The sequence below is a fragment of the Molossus molossus genome, unplaced genomic scaffold, assembly GCF_014108415.1.
Source record: "Molossus molossus isolate mMolMol1 unplaced genomic scaffold, mMolMol1.p scaffold_m16_p_13, whole genome shotgun sequence".
Classification (NCBI taxonomy): domain Eukaryota; kingdom Metazoa; phylum Chordata; class Mammalia; order Chiroptera; family Molossidae; genus Molossus; species Molossus molossus.
This window is the reverse complement of record NW_023425348.1, coordinates 40,576,994-40,594,028: the sequence shown is the minus strand read 5'-3', so window position 1 is coordinate 40,594,028 and position 17,035 is coordinate 40,576,994. Positions and strand designations below refer to the sequence as shown.

At 44.7% G+C, this 17,035-nt stretch overlaps 1 protein-coding gene across 3 annotated transcripts in view; it reads right to left on the bottom strand.

Annotated features, from left to right (window-relative positions):
* The window catches only part of TENM4 (teneurin transmembrane protein 4), a 390,035-nt gene that overhangs the window by 338,452 nt on the left and 34,548 nt on the right, over positions 1 to 17,035 (bottom strand). The gene's annotated exons all lie outside the window — the stretch shown is intronic.

Here is a 17,035-nt window from a genome sequence, read left to right as displayed (position 1 = left end):
GGGAATTGAATTAAAGTTATGCATAGAGCCCTGGCCAGTTTGGCTCAGCAGTTAGAGCGTTGGCCTGCAGACCAATGAGTCACGAGTTCGATTCTGGTCAAGGGCACATACGTACCTCGGTCGTGGTTCGGCCCAGGCCCTGGTTGGGTTGTGCCGGAGGTAGCCAGTCACATCAATATTTCTCTCTGTCTCTGTCTCTCTCTCCCTCCTTCCCTTCCACTCTATCTGATGATAAATGGAAAAAAAATCCTTGAGTGAGGAATGAAAAATAAAAAAAAGTTATGCACAGAGACAGAGAGAAGGATGAGTTTTGGATACATTTTTCGAAGGTAGAACCAAGAGCACTGGTTAGTGATCTGGACATGGGAGCTCAAAGAGGTGGGAATAAAAAATGATACAGGCATCTAACTTGGGCATGTGGGTAGATAAGGAAGACTTTGGGGAGATACATGAAATTATGAGTTCTCTTTCAGTTCTGTTACATGTGAGAGGCTCACTACACACCCAACTAGAAATGTCAAGAGTTGGAGGTGGAAGTCCAGAGCCTGGGGAAGGGGTCTGGGTTGAAGATAAAATCTGGTTGGTATTTAAGGAATGAAAATGAATGGGATCACCTTGAGTGTTAAGGTAGGAACTATTAAATGACAAGACAGATAATTAAATAGACACGGCTAATTCATGCCCAGGAAAAATTCGTTGAATGAAATGTCATAGTTAATATCGTGTAAGTCTTTGGGGGAAGCATTCAGCTGCGAGCCTCATCGTGGGGTCCCTAAAAGACCCCAAGGTGACTGAGAGGGGAGGTGGCGAAGAGCATGGTCCAAAGTGTGGTGTGGACTTAGACCTGACTTTGGATCTTTCCTTTCATGTTTACTTGATGGGTCACCTCCCTGAGCCTCATGTGCTTCACCAGTGAAGGAGTGATGAAGACGCACCTCACAGTTGTCCCAGGATAAAACGTACTTGCAGGTGCATGTGTGTGTCCTGGCACAGAAAATTCTCATGGGAGCAATTCTTACCCTTCAGCTGGATCTACAGAAGCAGGATGACCGGGATGATGGAGATCAATTTCTCTCTGCTCTGAGCAGGGAAGACCACCCCTGGTGGATATACAGGCTCACTGTGGGCCACAAACTCTCAGGAAGTCACAGATGAACAAGAGTGGCCCACACCTCACACCCTGTGAGGCAAGGCTGAAGGAATAGACCCATAAAAGTAACCGAGGCTGGAAGAGGTGGAGTGGGGGGAGAATGGATCTCCATGTTCATGTCTCTGAAAGGCTGTATCAGGGATAAAGGATTGGCCTTGTTTTGTGTGGTTCTAAAGGGGGTGGAATCAGCGGGGGCACCTTCAGTGAGACGAACCACTAGTGGACCCCAGGAAGGATGTTCTAACACAAGGTGCAGGTGATCTGCTTAACACGCAACCTTTGAACATTAAGAAAGGGAAAAAGGTAAGAATATACACTTGCATTTGCGTAAAGAAACCCTGGGAGGAGATGGGGAGATAAAAGAGTGGTCACCTACGGGGAGAGGGACGGGTGGGACCTGGCTGGGGAGGGGGAGCCACGGAGCGACCGTGAGAATGGCCTCATACACCACTTCGTCTTCCTCCACTTTTGAACCATGCGAACATATTTCACATTCCAAAAGTTGAAGTAGAAATATAGCTGAAGTGAACAAGCAAGCATGCCGGCCAGCAGGCAGGAAGGGGCGCGATGGCGTCAGAGCCCCCGCACAGCTCAAGCTGCCTGGGGGGCAGGCCCCATGCCGTGGGCGCGGGCCCTGGGCTCAGAGGGCCCTGCCCTTGATTGACGTACACCCTGGACTCTAACTCTCCCTTACCCCCAACATTACTTGGATAACTTTTGGGGGATTCCCTCTCCTGTGGCAGGAGTTTGGAGGAAAGTCACAGGGAAACACATCAAGCCCCACCACTGGTCTTAAAATTCTTCGTGATCTTTGTACAGGGAGCCCTGCGCTTCCTTTTTGTACTCGGTTCTGAGTTCCATGGCAGGTCCTCGTGGGGGGTGGGGGGTCCTCACCCTCGGGGACTGTAGGCTGGGCTGGAAAACCGCTTGGCGGACTCTGAGGGACGGCCTCAAGCGCAGGGGGAGGGTGACTGGCGACCTGGACATAAACTGGGTTGCCAGGCCGGACTCTGCAACTGCCCAGCGCTGTGTCCTCTCCCCCAGCGCTGTGTCCCCTCCCCCAGCGCTGTGTCCCCTCCCCCCGCGCTCACAGCCAGGATGACGGCGTCCCACTGGCCTGAGGAGGTCCGGCTGGCACCTGCTGTCCCCGGTAACCACTGAAAGCCATTCCGCCCTGGCTGGTTTGGCTCAGCACTTAGAGCGACGGCCCTCAGAGCAAAGCGTCTCAGATTCAATTCTGGTCAAGGGCATGGGCCTGGGTTTGGTTCAATCCCCGGCTCTGCTTGGGGTCCTGTGGGAGGCAACCAATTGGTGTGTCTCTCTCACATCCATGATTCTCTCTCTCCCTCCCTCCCATTCTATCTGAAAATCGATGCAAAAACATCCTTGGGTGAGGATTAAACATTTTTTTAAATAAATAAATAGAAATAAAACTGCTGTAAGGTACAGGGTTTCATGTGAAAAATAGCAAGTATCATTCTTAACAGTGAAACAAAAGAAACATTCTCATTAAGGCCAGAAAAAAGAAAAAGTGATTCCAGTCACTCTAGCAGTCTCCCAGTTTGGATGACCAAGGCCAGGAGACACCTCGTTTACTTGGGCTGCTTAAGGATCAAGGCGGCTGCCTGGACCTCATCAGCAACCCCAGACACACCACGCACAAGCGCGCACACGCCTGGCCTAGCTCACTGGTCAGCTGCTTATTTATAATGTGGCAGAAGAGAGTTTTAAGATAAGGAAATGGAACGCAAGCTGATTGAAACAATGTGCTTATCTCTGCCTCCAGAAGAAAGAGCGGCCAGAAAGAGATTACTTGGAACATGTTTCCCTGCTTCCTGGAGACCTTCCCCCTTCCCCTCATTTTCAGAATGGGTGTAATATGTGAGCTGTGATTTGCGCAGGGCAGGGAGTGAGGAATGGAGGTGATCCACTCCAGCCAAGCCAGTCCACGTGTCCTTTGTTGACTTCCTTCAGCCAGACTTTCTGAGAGTGAGGACTGGCTGGAATTTAGGATGAGATAGTAGTACAGCCTCATTTCACAGAGGGGAAAGCTGAGGCCCAGAGAGCGGAGGGGCTTGCCCAGGGTCTCACACCCTGAAACTTTAACCCCCACTTTCATGACTTGGATGTCTTCTAGGGGATTCCCTCTCCAGCGGCAGAAGTTTGGAGGTAACTCGTGGAGAAACAAAGCAAACGCTACAGAAAACATGCAGAGGCCTTTTCTGGGCCACCTGCTTTCCTTGCACACATCCATGTCTCTGCAAGCTACTGCCTCTGCCTACAGTTCCACAGCCTGTTCGTACTGAAGAAGGAAAGCAACCCTAAGGAAGGACTAGACCTGCCCTAAGACCCAGGGCCCGGGCCAGGCCGGGGAGAGAAAGGCAGCCAAGCAGGAAGCACACGTGGAGGTCGGTGCAGGATTCTGGCCACAGTGTCCTGAGCCTCATTCCGCGCCTTCATCCTCTCGCTTCGTGGCGGATGGGGAAAGAAGGCTGTCCGTGGAAGTCACAGCGTACCCCCTCCAAACCCCACTTTTATGTCCCTCAAACCACCCAGAGTGCCATTTACCCTCAATGAGCCAGGATAATGACTCTGCTGGAAAAGGTAGCATCACCCTCCCTGTATGTCAAGTTTCTGTTCAAATGTCACTTCTTCCAGAAATCCCTTTTTGATTTATTCTCTCTTTACTCTGTTCATAAAGCACTTTCTCCATTCTCATTTCTTTAGATTTCAGCGAATACTTATTGATCACCCACGATGTACTGTGTCCTGTACTATGTACCGGTTCTGTGCTAGGAGCCCGGCAGCCAAGGACCAGAAAGACGCTGTCACTGCTCTCAAGGTCCAGTCTTGGGAGAGGGGGATTGATGGATGTGAAAACACAGGCAACATGTCATTAAAAAAGGCGGCTCAAACCAGCCGCAAGGCTCAAAAGACAATTCTGAGAAGTTGAATCTCGAGCTGCCTCTTGGAAGGTGAGCCTGAAGCGGCTGGGGATTGGGGGGCGACGGTGAAAGGTAAAGACACGTGCAGGCCACCTGAGCACCTGGCATTCTGTTGCCATACAGTTTACCACCCTGCAGCCTTTTCGCTTTGTGGGAACTGCGTGCCTCGCTCGTCTGTTCACATCCCCGCGTCCCTGCCCTTTTCTCAGAACTCACCATGTCTTGATTAAGCAGAAGAGATCAACAACGGCCCACACTTAGGATAAAACAGAGCTTCTTGTCTGCCAGGCACGGACAACATCAGTTACCTTGCGGACCCAGAAGATTCAAAGAGACCCCTGCTAGAGAGCAGGGCAGCTGAACTGGTCCCTCACGGGGCCTCAGCCGTCAATTAACGCGGCAGTCAGACCGACACCCAACACGGATTTTGCAGGCATAAAAAGCCCTATTAGAAATGTCTTTCCAAATGTTGAACTCATGTTGCTAATTCTGTTTTAATATTGACTATCACATTTGGCAATTATATTTCAATAATGAAGAGGTTATTTCTACTGTAAGATAAATAATTAGGAAGACTCACTGGCTTCAGCGTGATCAGTGCAATTTATGTGTCATTGGGGCTGTATTCTCTGTTACAACCCAACCAGCTGATTAAACACCAGCCAAGCATGAACAACAGCTTTCAGCTCTGAGCCCTCCTCCCCTCACCACCTCTAAATGCTTTTAAACCTTAGGATATAAATGTGAATTTTTCCAGGCACAGAAAGACAAAAAAACAGAACAACAATAGTATTTTTGACCCAGTTGTCTACTATACTGACGATGCTCAAACCACTTGGGCCTCAAGATAAATGATCCATTCTAGGAGAAAGGTGTTGCTCGGTTGGGCAAAGGAGTCCTATGGTCAGAGGCTTCTTCCTCTCATAACGAAGTCAGTTAATTCAGTCAATAAGGACTGAGCACCTACTTGAAGCCAAGCCCTGAGCTAGACCTAAGTCCCAGAAGGTAATTTCGTAGGGAAAGAAAAACAACTATTGTTGATCACACGCCTTGCTCTCTGAGACCCCCACGGTATCCCCTGCGGCTGAACGCCACTACCTACTACAGACGGCACAATGTTGGAACTGCCTTTCCCATCCCTGCCCCTCAGGGACAGAGGATGTGTCTGACACGTCTTTATAGCTCTGCTGGGCCAGCCCAGAGCTCAGCACACAGCAGACACTCTAAGGCCTGTGAAATATTAATGAATAGCTTGGAATTTTACATTCAGCACTGACACCTCACGGCAACCCAGAACATAGTCCTTTTTTCTACACGGCCCTCATCACACTGAACTCGAGTGTTTCCAAGTCTCTTCCCAAGAATGTAAACATCTGAAGGCCACTTGGCGATTCCCTCACAGGTCTTCCAGAAACTTCTGTGTAGTGAACGGCCATGTCTCCTCCAGCACTCCCTCTTGTATTGAGACTAGTGTCCTCCTGTTTAGGCTTCCTCAGGAGCAAAACCCTGAAAAACAGGGTTTGTGAAACAGGAACAGGAAGGCGCCAATAATGGGTGCATTCCCTGAATTATCCCACTGGAGTCAGGAAATGGGTATTTACACACCAACGCCCATCAATCACTGGCTTGCTCCAGGGGCCAGAAAACCCTTGGAAAATGTGAAAAGTACAGGTGGAAGTGGGGATGACTGCACTGACATGAAAGACGGTAGGCGTGGGTCACTGAAGCCGCTGCAGAGGAGGAATTCTGACCCGAGGATGACACGGGACCCCCAGAGCATCCAGAGGGGAAGTGTGGGGTTTGCACACTCATCATGTACCCGGAGTATGACCGAGGGCATCTTATTCTAGAATGTCGTGACTCCATGTGTCCACTTGGCTTGTGAGGCACAAGCCATCTTTAGAAGAAAACCTTTTTGTCTTTGGATTGAGCACATAGAAGGGTTACATGTTTGACAGAGGGTGTGTGGGATCCCTAGTTGGTTTGCTTCAATTATTCTCATATGAAAGTAGATCTACAGAGAAACCAGGGAGCATGGGCGGCAAGACGATGAGAAAACCCACAAGGTGGAGAGGTGCCGGCTGGAGTCCTGAGATGAGACGTCAGGGAGGTCCAGTCACCGTTTGGCCTCCACCAAAGCACCTCACATTTTACCAACCACCAGTTTTGTGCTGAGCTCTTCACACACATTAGTTTCTATCTTTTAATCGTCACAGCAATCCTGAAAGATGTTATGAAAGACCACGTTTCAGATGGAGTCACTGAGGCGCAGAGAGGCCCCACGGTACATGCAAACCCAAGGTGGGAATGTGTGTTTCTCATTCCATGACCCCATGGGGCCCTTCTCTACAGCTGTTCATCCACAGACCTTCAAAGGAGGTGCCACTGGGCTCACCATGCAGTAAACAGCCCCCGCACAGGGTCTCTGTGCTGATTTGTGATTAAAGGCAAACAAGATAATCAGTCCCAGGACCAGGGAAAGAGCTGTCCTCGCCCTCACGCGTTCCTCCATTCACACGACCCTGGAACCTTTTCAACGCAGCAGTGGCCACAGCAATTACCCTGCAGTCGGCAGAAGAAAGGGTCCTGTCTGGAAATGCAATTATTTCAAAATAAGACGTTTCTGAAAGACATGCAAAAAAGACCCTGCATTGTGTTTTTCTTAAACTGAGATTCCCAACAAGGGCGAAGTTTCACTTTGATCAATGTTTATAAAGCTTTGGGAAAAATGACGAAGATGATGATGATGAGGAGGGTGATGATAATGGTGGGCATTTTATATACATTATTGTTGATTATCACAATAATCCTGTCAGATGAGGATCAGCATCCACACTTAACACTCGAGAAGCTGAAGGTCGGAAGTAACCTGCTGGTGTGAGAACACCAGGCATGGAAAGGGACTGGTAGGGATTCGTGCTTGAATATAACTCCAGTCCTGTGCCCATAACCACGAATCTATCCAGTTTGTTCATCTACTCCTCCATTTGGGTGGCTGTTTTAAAAAATGCATTCATCTACTCAAAATACTTATATAGTCCCAGGTACACCTAAGATAATTGCGAAACCTTCTAATTCCAAATTTGTCAAGAAAATGCCTCTATCCTCACATTAGGGATACATGAAAATGAGAGTGAATTACATTCAAATCAAGATTTATTTTCATAACATGCTCCCAAAGCTAGTACAAAAAAACCCAAAACTATTCACGATATTTGAACTTGTATTAGCTAATGTCATTGACTGCTTCACTGTTGGTGAATGTGGCAGTAGAAAGCTGCTCAGGAACTGGTTGGAAGGAGAGGGTTCATCTTGCTTTCCACTGCAGGCCACGCTCCGGGCAGAGGGCCCATGGACCAGGGTGGGTGTGACCAGAAAGAGTTCGTAAAGGCTCCACTTTGCTGGGCCGGAATTTGGGGGACAAACATGGCTGAAGAACTGGGCAGCCCTACTGAACCGCTGTTCCCTGGGGTGGCGCGATGGGCAGTGGGGACTCCCTTCTCCGGCGTCTGCTGAGTGTCACTGCCAGATCCTGAACCTGCTCAGTGGCACCATGAGAGAAGATCAAGCAGAATTATAACAAGTGTCCAGTTCGGAGAAGTTAAATGGCTTCTCTAGGTCATTCAGTTAGTAAGTAAGGGAATTAAGATTTGACTGTACCTATCTGTGAGGTCTGTAGTTTAGTGAAGAGGAGCCCTAAACAGAAAGCCCCTCCCCACCTCCCGCCTTGGGAAGGACAGAAATAACCAAGGACCTGGCGCAGGTCCAGATCAGGCTCCAGCACTGACTTGGACGGTGAGCCTGCAATAGCTCTGCCCTGTGCCGCAGGGTCTTCACCTACCAAGAGCAGTGGTTGGTCAGCGCTGGGGGGGGGGGGGGGGGGGGGGGGAAGGGAAGAGAAGGGACAGGAAGGGACGGGAAGGGAAGTGAAATGAAGAGAAGACAAAGGCTGAGGGCGAAAGTGAGATCTGTGAATCATAATTGTGGGTGTTCTGGCTGGATATTTCATCCCGAGGCCTCCGCTCTACCACCTTTTGAACTGGAAGAAAAATTAAGACAGAAATTAAGCCCTTGTTCTTAAAGGTGCTCAAACACTCCACGTACAACAGAGGGTAGATGGCGAGCGAGGAGACAGAAGGGGTGAATATGGGCTCAGCAAAAGGCTTGAACTTGGAATTATCCAGACATAACAGTTTTAAAAGGGAACCCTGGACAATTTAGGGGACGAGGTTAGGGCAGAAAATGCTTCGAATAGTGGGGCTCTGGTTTCCTTTTGCAAAACACAGAGGACTAACAATTCTCCACAAGTTAAGGTAAGGCCCAGAGGTTCATGCAATCACCAAGTTTCTGGGCTACCAGTGTCTTGGAGATCATGGGTCCTGATTTCCACCTCCATTTCCAAATGAGGTGGACATCAGGGAACGCTGATGTTTTTTGTCACAGAGCTATTTTGTGACAGAGCCAGGATAAGACACTCTTGGGGAATCTGAGGTGGAAAGAGTAAGTGGAAGTTACACTAGCCTCCTCTCAGGTCCAAACTGGAATTACAACTAAATTATAGAACCATCAACCTGAATAGCCAAGTGCAGACTATCTGAACAGAAGTGTTACAGGCAAGGATTTACAGAAGCAGCCACATCGAGACTGGTAGGAAGAATGGAGATGTGAAAAGGGCTGGCCCCACACCTATGTGCAGGGGATGAGAATCTAAAGGGATATTTCAGCTGCAAATGGCCCCGCTGAGGAGCGTGGGGGGCTCAACTCCACACCGGGCATGCCAGCTCAGAGCACCAGAACTAGAAAGAGGGGCCCATATAACATCTGGCTGTGAAATTCAGTGGGGATTCTGTCCGCTGGGGAGAATTCTGCTAGAAATCCAGGCGCCCTCTTAATGGGCCAGCACACAAAATCTCATTCACACCCACTCACCCTGGGCTTCAGCAGAGAGAGGATGTAGCAGAACAGACTAGATTCTTTCAAGGTCAGACTGGGTTGTGTGGCTCCCGTGGGAGAGAGCTGAAGATAAAGCCACCACGATCCCCATACTGAGTCCCTCTGCTGCATAGCCCACAGATGCCACCATTCCTGGGTCGAGCACTCCCCTCCACACTGCATCAGCGTGGAGGAAAGCATTAGCCCACCCTCCTGACTCCCTGGGGCCCTGCCCTGCTTAGCTCAGCCCTCTGGAGGAGTCTGCTGCCTGAGCCTAAGTGGTAGACTTTCTTGTAGGGCTCTTGAGGGTGAACTCAGGTGGTGTCAGAGACTAAGTTGTGAGGCTCTGAGGCAAGGACCCTGCCCCTACCCCTGCCATGTGTCAGAGCAGTGGTGTTCTCCCACGCCCGAGGAGATCCACTAGGTCTACCCTCCTGACTCCTGGTGGCCCCCCTGCTAAGCCTGCTAAGCCTAGGCTGGGCACAGCCAGCTGACAATATTGAAAGTTTCTCCAGGAGGTGTGGGCAGACTCTGCTAGAGAATGAGTTGTGTGGCTTTTTGGTGGTGGCCACTTTCCCCTCACATGCTCAACTGGCACCACTGTTCCTGTGCAGAGTGCTCCCTTCACAGGGACAAATCTTGGTCTCTTGGGGTCTGATAAACTCTGCTGGCCTCCCCACCGAAAACTCCCTGAGACCCTGCCCCACCACAAAGGTCTATGGGATCCTGGCGGGTGGTGGCTGACCTTGGTGTACCCAGAAAATGCTGCCAAGTGGGCTCAGATCCAGCACTGGCACCAAGTCTGAATCGGTATCAGTCTGATGAACATCATTTGTCCTGCCTGGTGACTCACTAACCACCTACCTCGCATAAGTCACATACTGGAAGAAGCTCTTTCAGGGACTGAGCCTAACAGATAACTAGCAGGAAGAGGCAGATCTCAGGGTGCCATGGGCCTTTTGCTGACCTTCTTCCAGGCTTGGTGTTGGTGCAAACCAGACATGGTGCATGGCTTGGCCCCTTCCATGCATACCTAAGTTCAGCAGAGGCAGCCATAAGCTGTGGATCACTTTGTAGTTCCAAACAGGTAGCCCAGGGCTGGTCACAGGTAAAGCCTGATATTGACCTACACTGGAGTCCTTCCCATGTGGCCCCAGAACCAACGCAACCTGTGGTGGATTCAGACCACATCAGAGCATGACCCACCTAGCTCCACAGCAGCACACCCAAAGGGAGATCTCAGCAGGCACCAGATCCTGCTGGGGTGAATTCTCCTTCATGGGCTAAGCCCCACATAGCAGATCATACACTGTGGTTGGGATTGATCCTCACAGTCAGCCAGCTGGAGGGGCAACACTGCTCAAAAATGAGCCAACAGCAGTCAAGACTCAACTACAATAAGAGGGTTCACATAACCCACACAAGGGACATTTCTGAAGCACCTAGCTCAGGTGGTCTGGGAGACGGTGCCACTGAGCCCAACAAGACACCTATTACTTAAGCCTACCATATGAAGAATGTGCGTCATATCAGATCTACCTAATATACAGAAACAAATACAGAGAGACAACCAAGATGGGGAAACAACATGCCACAAATGAAAGAACAGGAGAAAGTCTTAGGAAAAAAACAAAATGAAATGATGGTAAGCAAGCTACCAGATACAGTGTTCAAAACAATGGTTATAAGAATGCTCAAGGAACTTAGGTGAGGAATGGATGAACTCAGTAAGAACGTAAACAAAAAGACAGTAAGCATAAAATACAACAAAGAAACTGTAAAAAGAACCAGTCAGAAATAAAGAATACAATAGAAGGAACCAACAGCAGGCTAAATTAAGCAGACAACTGAATCAGCAATTTGGTAGACAAGGTAGCAGAAAACACCCAGAGCAGCAAAAAGAAAAAAAACATTAAAAAAAATGAGGATAGTCTAAGAAACCTCTGAGACAACATGAATGTAACAATATTTGCATCATAAAGGAAAAGAGAGAATGCAAGGGATCCAGAAGCTCCTTGAAGAAATAATGACTCAGAACTTCCCTAACCCAGTGAAGGAAAAAGAAACACAATTCAAGCAAGTGTACAGAGTCCCAAACAAGATGAAACCGAGGAGGCCCACACCAAGACACATCATAATGAAAATAGCAAAGGTTGAAGACAAAGACAGAACCTCAAAAGCAGCTAGAGAAAGAAAGTTAGTTAACTACAAGGGAGCTCCCATAAGACTGTCAGCTAAATATTTCAGGCCAGAAGGGACTGGCATGAAATATTCAAAGTGATAAAAAGCAAGGACCTAAAACCAAGACTACTCTACCCAACAAGGTTATCACTTAAAACTGAAGGTGAAGTAAAGAATTTCCCAGACAAGAAAAAGCTACAGGAGTTTATTACCACCAAATCCCATTATCACAAAAAATGTTAAAGGGTCTTTTTTAAGAAGAAATAAACAGAGGAACATAGTTATAAAGAATGACATGGTGATAAATACATACCTATCACAACCACTTTACATTTAAGTGGATTAAATGCTCCAAATCAAAAGACATAGCATATCTGAATAAGAAAATAAAACCCATATATACATCTTGTCTACAAGAAACCTACCTCAGAATGAAAGACAACACACAGACTGACTATAAAGGGATGGAAACAATATTTTGTGCAAATGGAAATGAAAAAAAAAAAAGCTTAGGTAGCAATACTTGTATCAGACAAAATAGACGTTAAGATAAAGGCTATAGTGTGACAAAAAAGGATGTTACTTAAGGATAAAAGGATCAATCCAACAAGATGATAAAACCCTTGTAAACATTTATGCACCCAACATGGGAACACTTAAATGTATAAAGCAAGTCTTGATGGACATAAAGGGAGAAATGGATAGTAATACAGTCATTATAGGAAATTTTAACAACTCACTGACATCAATGGGTATCTTCCCAAACAGAGAATCAATAAAGAGACAACTGTCTTAAAAGATACACTAGACCAGACAAATTTAATTGATATTTTCAGAGCATTTCACCCCCATACAGCAAAATATACATTCTTTTAAAGTACACATGAAACATTTTCTAGGACAGACCACATGTTAGGGCACAAAACAAGTCTCAGTAAATTTAAGAAGACTGAAATCATATCAAGTATGTTCTCCTACCACAATAGTATAAAACTAGAAATCAACTACAAGATATATATATATATAAAACCCTGAAAAACACACAAACACATGGAGGCTAAATAATATGTTACTAAACAATATGTGGGTTAAAAATGAGGTCAAGGGAGAAATAAAAAGTTACCTTGAGACAAATGAAATTGAAAATACTGCAACAAAGAAAAAAATCTATGGGACACAGCAAAAACAGCCCTAAAAAGGAAATTCATAGCAATACAGCACTACCTCATGAAACAAGAAAAATCATAAACAAACTATCTGATCTTACACCTAAAGAAACTAGAAAAAGAACAACAAACAAATCCCAAAGTGAGCAGAAGGAAGGAAATAATAAAGATCAGAGTGGAAAATATAAAAGAGTCAAATAAACAATACAGAAGATAGATGAAACCAAAAGCTGGTTCTTTGAAAAGATAAACAAGACTGATAAACTTTTAACCAGACTCATAAAGAGAAAAAGTGAGGGGACTCAAATAAATAAAATCAGAAACGAAAGAGAACAACTGACTCCACAGTAATATAAAGGATTGTAACAAAATATTACAAACAACTATATACTAACAAATTGGACAATCTGGATGAAATGGATAAATTCCTAGAAACATACAATCTTTTAAAACTGAATCAGGAAGAATCAGAAAATCTGATTAACTGATTACAGCTAATTAAATTGAAGCAGTAATAAAAAAAATAAACTCCAACAAACAAAAGTCTTGGACTGAATTGCTTCATGGGTGAATTTTACCAAATATTCCGAAGAACTAACACTTATCCTTCTCAAATGATTCTAAAAAATTCAAGAGAATGCAAGACTCCCAAACTCATCTTATGAAGCCAGTATTAACCTAATTCCAAAACCAGATAAAGACATTACAAAGAAAGAAAATTACAGGCCAGTATCCTCGATGAACACAGATGCAAAAATCCTCCACAAAATATTAGCAAATTGCATCCAGCAATACATTGAAAAGATCATACACCATGATCAAATGGGATTTATTCCTGGAATATAAGTTTGGGTTCCACAAATCAATTTATGTGATATACCACAAAAACAAAATGAAGTACAAAAATCATATGATCATGTCCACAGATGCAGAAAAAGCATTTTACAAAATTCAGCACCCAAATATGATAGAAACTCTCAGCAAAGTGGGAATGAAAGGAACATAGCTCAACATAATAAAGGCCGTGTATGACAAGTCCACAGCCAGCATCCTTGTCAATGGAAAAAAACTAAAGGTGTTTCCTGTAATATAAAGAAGAAGACAGAGATGTCTACTTTCATCACTTTTATTCAATGTAGTTCTGGAAGTCCTAGAATCAGACAAGAAGCGGAAATAAAAGCCATCCAAATTGGAAGGGAAGAAGTAAAACTGTCATTTGCAGATGATATGACACTGTATATAGAAAACTCTAAATATTCTACCTCAAAACTACTAGAACTGATAAAGAAATTCAGTAACATTATAGTATACAAAATTAATATTCAGAAACTGGCTGCATTTATATCTACTAGTAATGAACTATCAGAAAGGAAAAGAAAACAATTCCCTTTATAATTGCATCAAAAATAGTTAGGAATGGAAGGTTAACAACAGTTTGAATAATAGAAATAAAAACAAAGGATAATTTGAGTTTTCAGCTTTCAAAGGATTCACTGGCAGGATCTAACTGTGAGCTCTCAGTGTTAAATCTAATGAAGTTCTCAGCAGAGCAATGGTGGGATTATTACCATTAAGAAATGGCACTGTGGTTTCTGCATTTGGATCCTAAAGAGGCATATCAAATTTTGTATTTTAGGGGAACCTGAACTGAAATTAAGATTTGTAATCATTTTATAGCTCTAGATTTTATAAACGAATTAGCATTTCCAGGATGAAAACCTTGACTATTATGATACTACTTCCTCCCAGTTATTTTCCAAGAAATAAACTGATACTGACACTGACATAAAAAATATATCTAGAAATAAATTTAACCAAGGAGGTAAAATATCTATACTTAGAAAATTACAAGAAACTAAAGAAAGAAATGGAAGAAGATACAAATAAATAGCATATACCATGTTCATGTATAGGAAGAATTAACATCATTAAAATGTCTATGCTACCCAAAGATATATTCAATGCAATTACTATCAAAATACCAATAATGTTACTTCACAGAACTAGAACAAATAATCCAAAAATTTATATGGAACTACAATAAGACCCCAGGTAGCCTTAGCATTCTTGAAAAAGAACAGTTGGAGGTATCACACCTTCATATCAAACTATACTACAAGGCCATAGTAATCAAACAGCATGGCACTGGCATAAATCAGACATATAGATCAACAGAACAGAATAGACAGTCTAGAAATAAACCCATGCCTATATGGTCAATTAATATTTGACAAGAGAGGCAAGAACCTACGATGGGATAAAGATTGCCTATTTAATAAATGGTTCTGGGAAAACTGGACAGATTCATGCAAAAAGATGAAACTAGATCACCCTCTTATACCATATACAAGAATAAACTCAAATGGATTAAAGGCTTTAATGCAAGTCTTGAAACCATAAAACTCCTAGAAAAAACACAGGCAGTAAAATCTTGGACATTTCTTGTAGCAATATTTTTCTGATATATCTCCTTAGGCAAGGGATACAAAAGAAAAAATAATAAAATGGGACTACATCAAATTTAAAGTTTCTGCACAGCAAAAGAAACCATTCACAAAACAAAAAGATAATCTACTGAATGGAAGAAGATATTCACCAGTGATATATCTGATAAGGGGATAATATCCAAAATTTATAAAGAACTCATACAACTCAACACCATAAAGCCAGAAAATCCAATTAAAAATGGACAGAGGATCTAAATAGACTTCTCCAAAGAGGACATACAGATGGCCAATGGACATATGAAAAGATGCTTCAGAGAAATGCAAATTAAAACCACGACAAGATGTCGCCTCACACGGGTAAGAGTGGTGATCATCAATACATCAATAAACAACAAGTGCTGGTGAGGATGTGGAGAAAGGCAACCATGGTACACTGTTGGTGGGAGTGCAGTTTGGTGCAGCCAATATGGAAAACAGTATGGAGGGGCCTCAAAAAATTAAAAATGGAACTACCTCATGACCCAGCAATTCCACTTCTGAGTATATATACACACACACAAAACAAAACACTAATTAAAAAGAAGATTAAAACCCCTATGTTTACTGCAGCATTATTTACAATACCCAAACTATGGAAGCAACTCAAGTGCCCATCAATATGCGATTAAAGAAGATGTAGTACATATATACAACGGAATATTAATCATAAAAAAGAATGAAATCTTACTATTTGCAACAGCATGGATGGACCTAGAGGGTATTGTGCTAAGTGAAATAAGTTAGTCAGAAAAAGACAAATACCACATGATTTCACTTATATGTGAAATCTAAAGAACAAAACAAACAACATTGAAACAGTCTTACAGACACCGAGAGCATACTGTTGGTTGCCAGAGGGGAGGTGATTTGGGGGACTGGATGAAAGGACTAAGAAATATAAATTAGTAGCTGGCAAACAGTCACAGGGATCTAGAGCACAGCATGAAGAATATAGTGAATGATTCTGTAATAACTGTGTATGGTGCCCAGCGGGTACTGGAAATATCCAGGGAAACACTTTGTAAAGTAGATGATTGTCTAACCACTATGCTATACAACAGGAAATAAAAATTGAATGTAAATTGCTATTGAAAAAAAAAAAGTTTAAAGTTCTTTAAACAAATTAATTAACTGAAAAAAAATTGCTTCAAGTCAAAATCTAGTTGTTTTCGGCTGAGGGTTTCATGGTTTGGGTGGCTACAGTGCTGGGATCCCACCAGAACACCTCAAATCTTTCCTAAAAAGACCTAGAAACAAGAATTCTTAGTTGCATCTTCAGCTTCCTGCGTTGCTGTTCCCACCTTCTAACCAGTTACAGAGGTGTGCTTTGCTGTAGCTTATTCCTCCCTTCCCCAGTCTTATTCCACATACTCATCTTCTCTTAAACCCATGCCTCCCATTTCTTTACTCAAATTTATTTTTTACTGTGAACAGTATTACAGATGTACCCCGCTCTCTCCCACTTTGCCCTCCTCCGCTCAGCCCCCGGGGCCACCCCAGGCCTTCCCCACACTACTGCCTGGACTATGAATATGTGCACATACGCTCTTTGGTTAACGCCCCCCCCCCCCCCACACACACACACACACATTTGTCAGTCTGTGCCATGCACCCAAGCCTCTGGACCTACTTTGTTCATCAGTTTCTTTCGTTCACTAGATTTCCCATGTAGTCAGATCATGGGATATTTGTCTTTCTCTGACTGGTTCATTCTGCTTAGCACAGTAATTTCCAGATCCATCCATGCTGTTGCAAAGCGTAAGAGAGCCTTCTTTTTTGCAGCAATATAGTATTCGACTGTATAAATGGACCACAGCGTCCCGCTTCCGTGACTACTTCTTTTCCGGCAATTTTTGAACCTTGATCCTCTCAGGGCTTCCCACACGAGCCCACTTCCTTCACGCATCCATCGAAGGGTATTTCCCTAGTGCCTGTCCGGGCTACTAGGCCTACCTGCTCACTGGGTACCTGCTGGGCCCTAGGCACGTGTTAGGGCCTTTACACAGACCAAGTCTCAGTTCACCCCACTATGGCCGCAGCGTGGGTACGACAGACCCCAGTTCAGAGCAGGGAAGCGGAGCTCAGCTGGGTTCACCGGCATGAAGAGCACATAGCGAGCACCTGGGAACGCCTTGATCTGACTCCCGGAAGTGGTCAGGCACAGAGGGGAAGAGT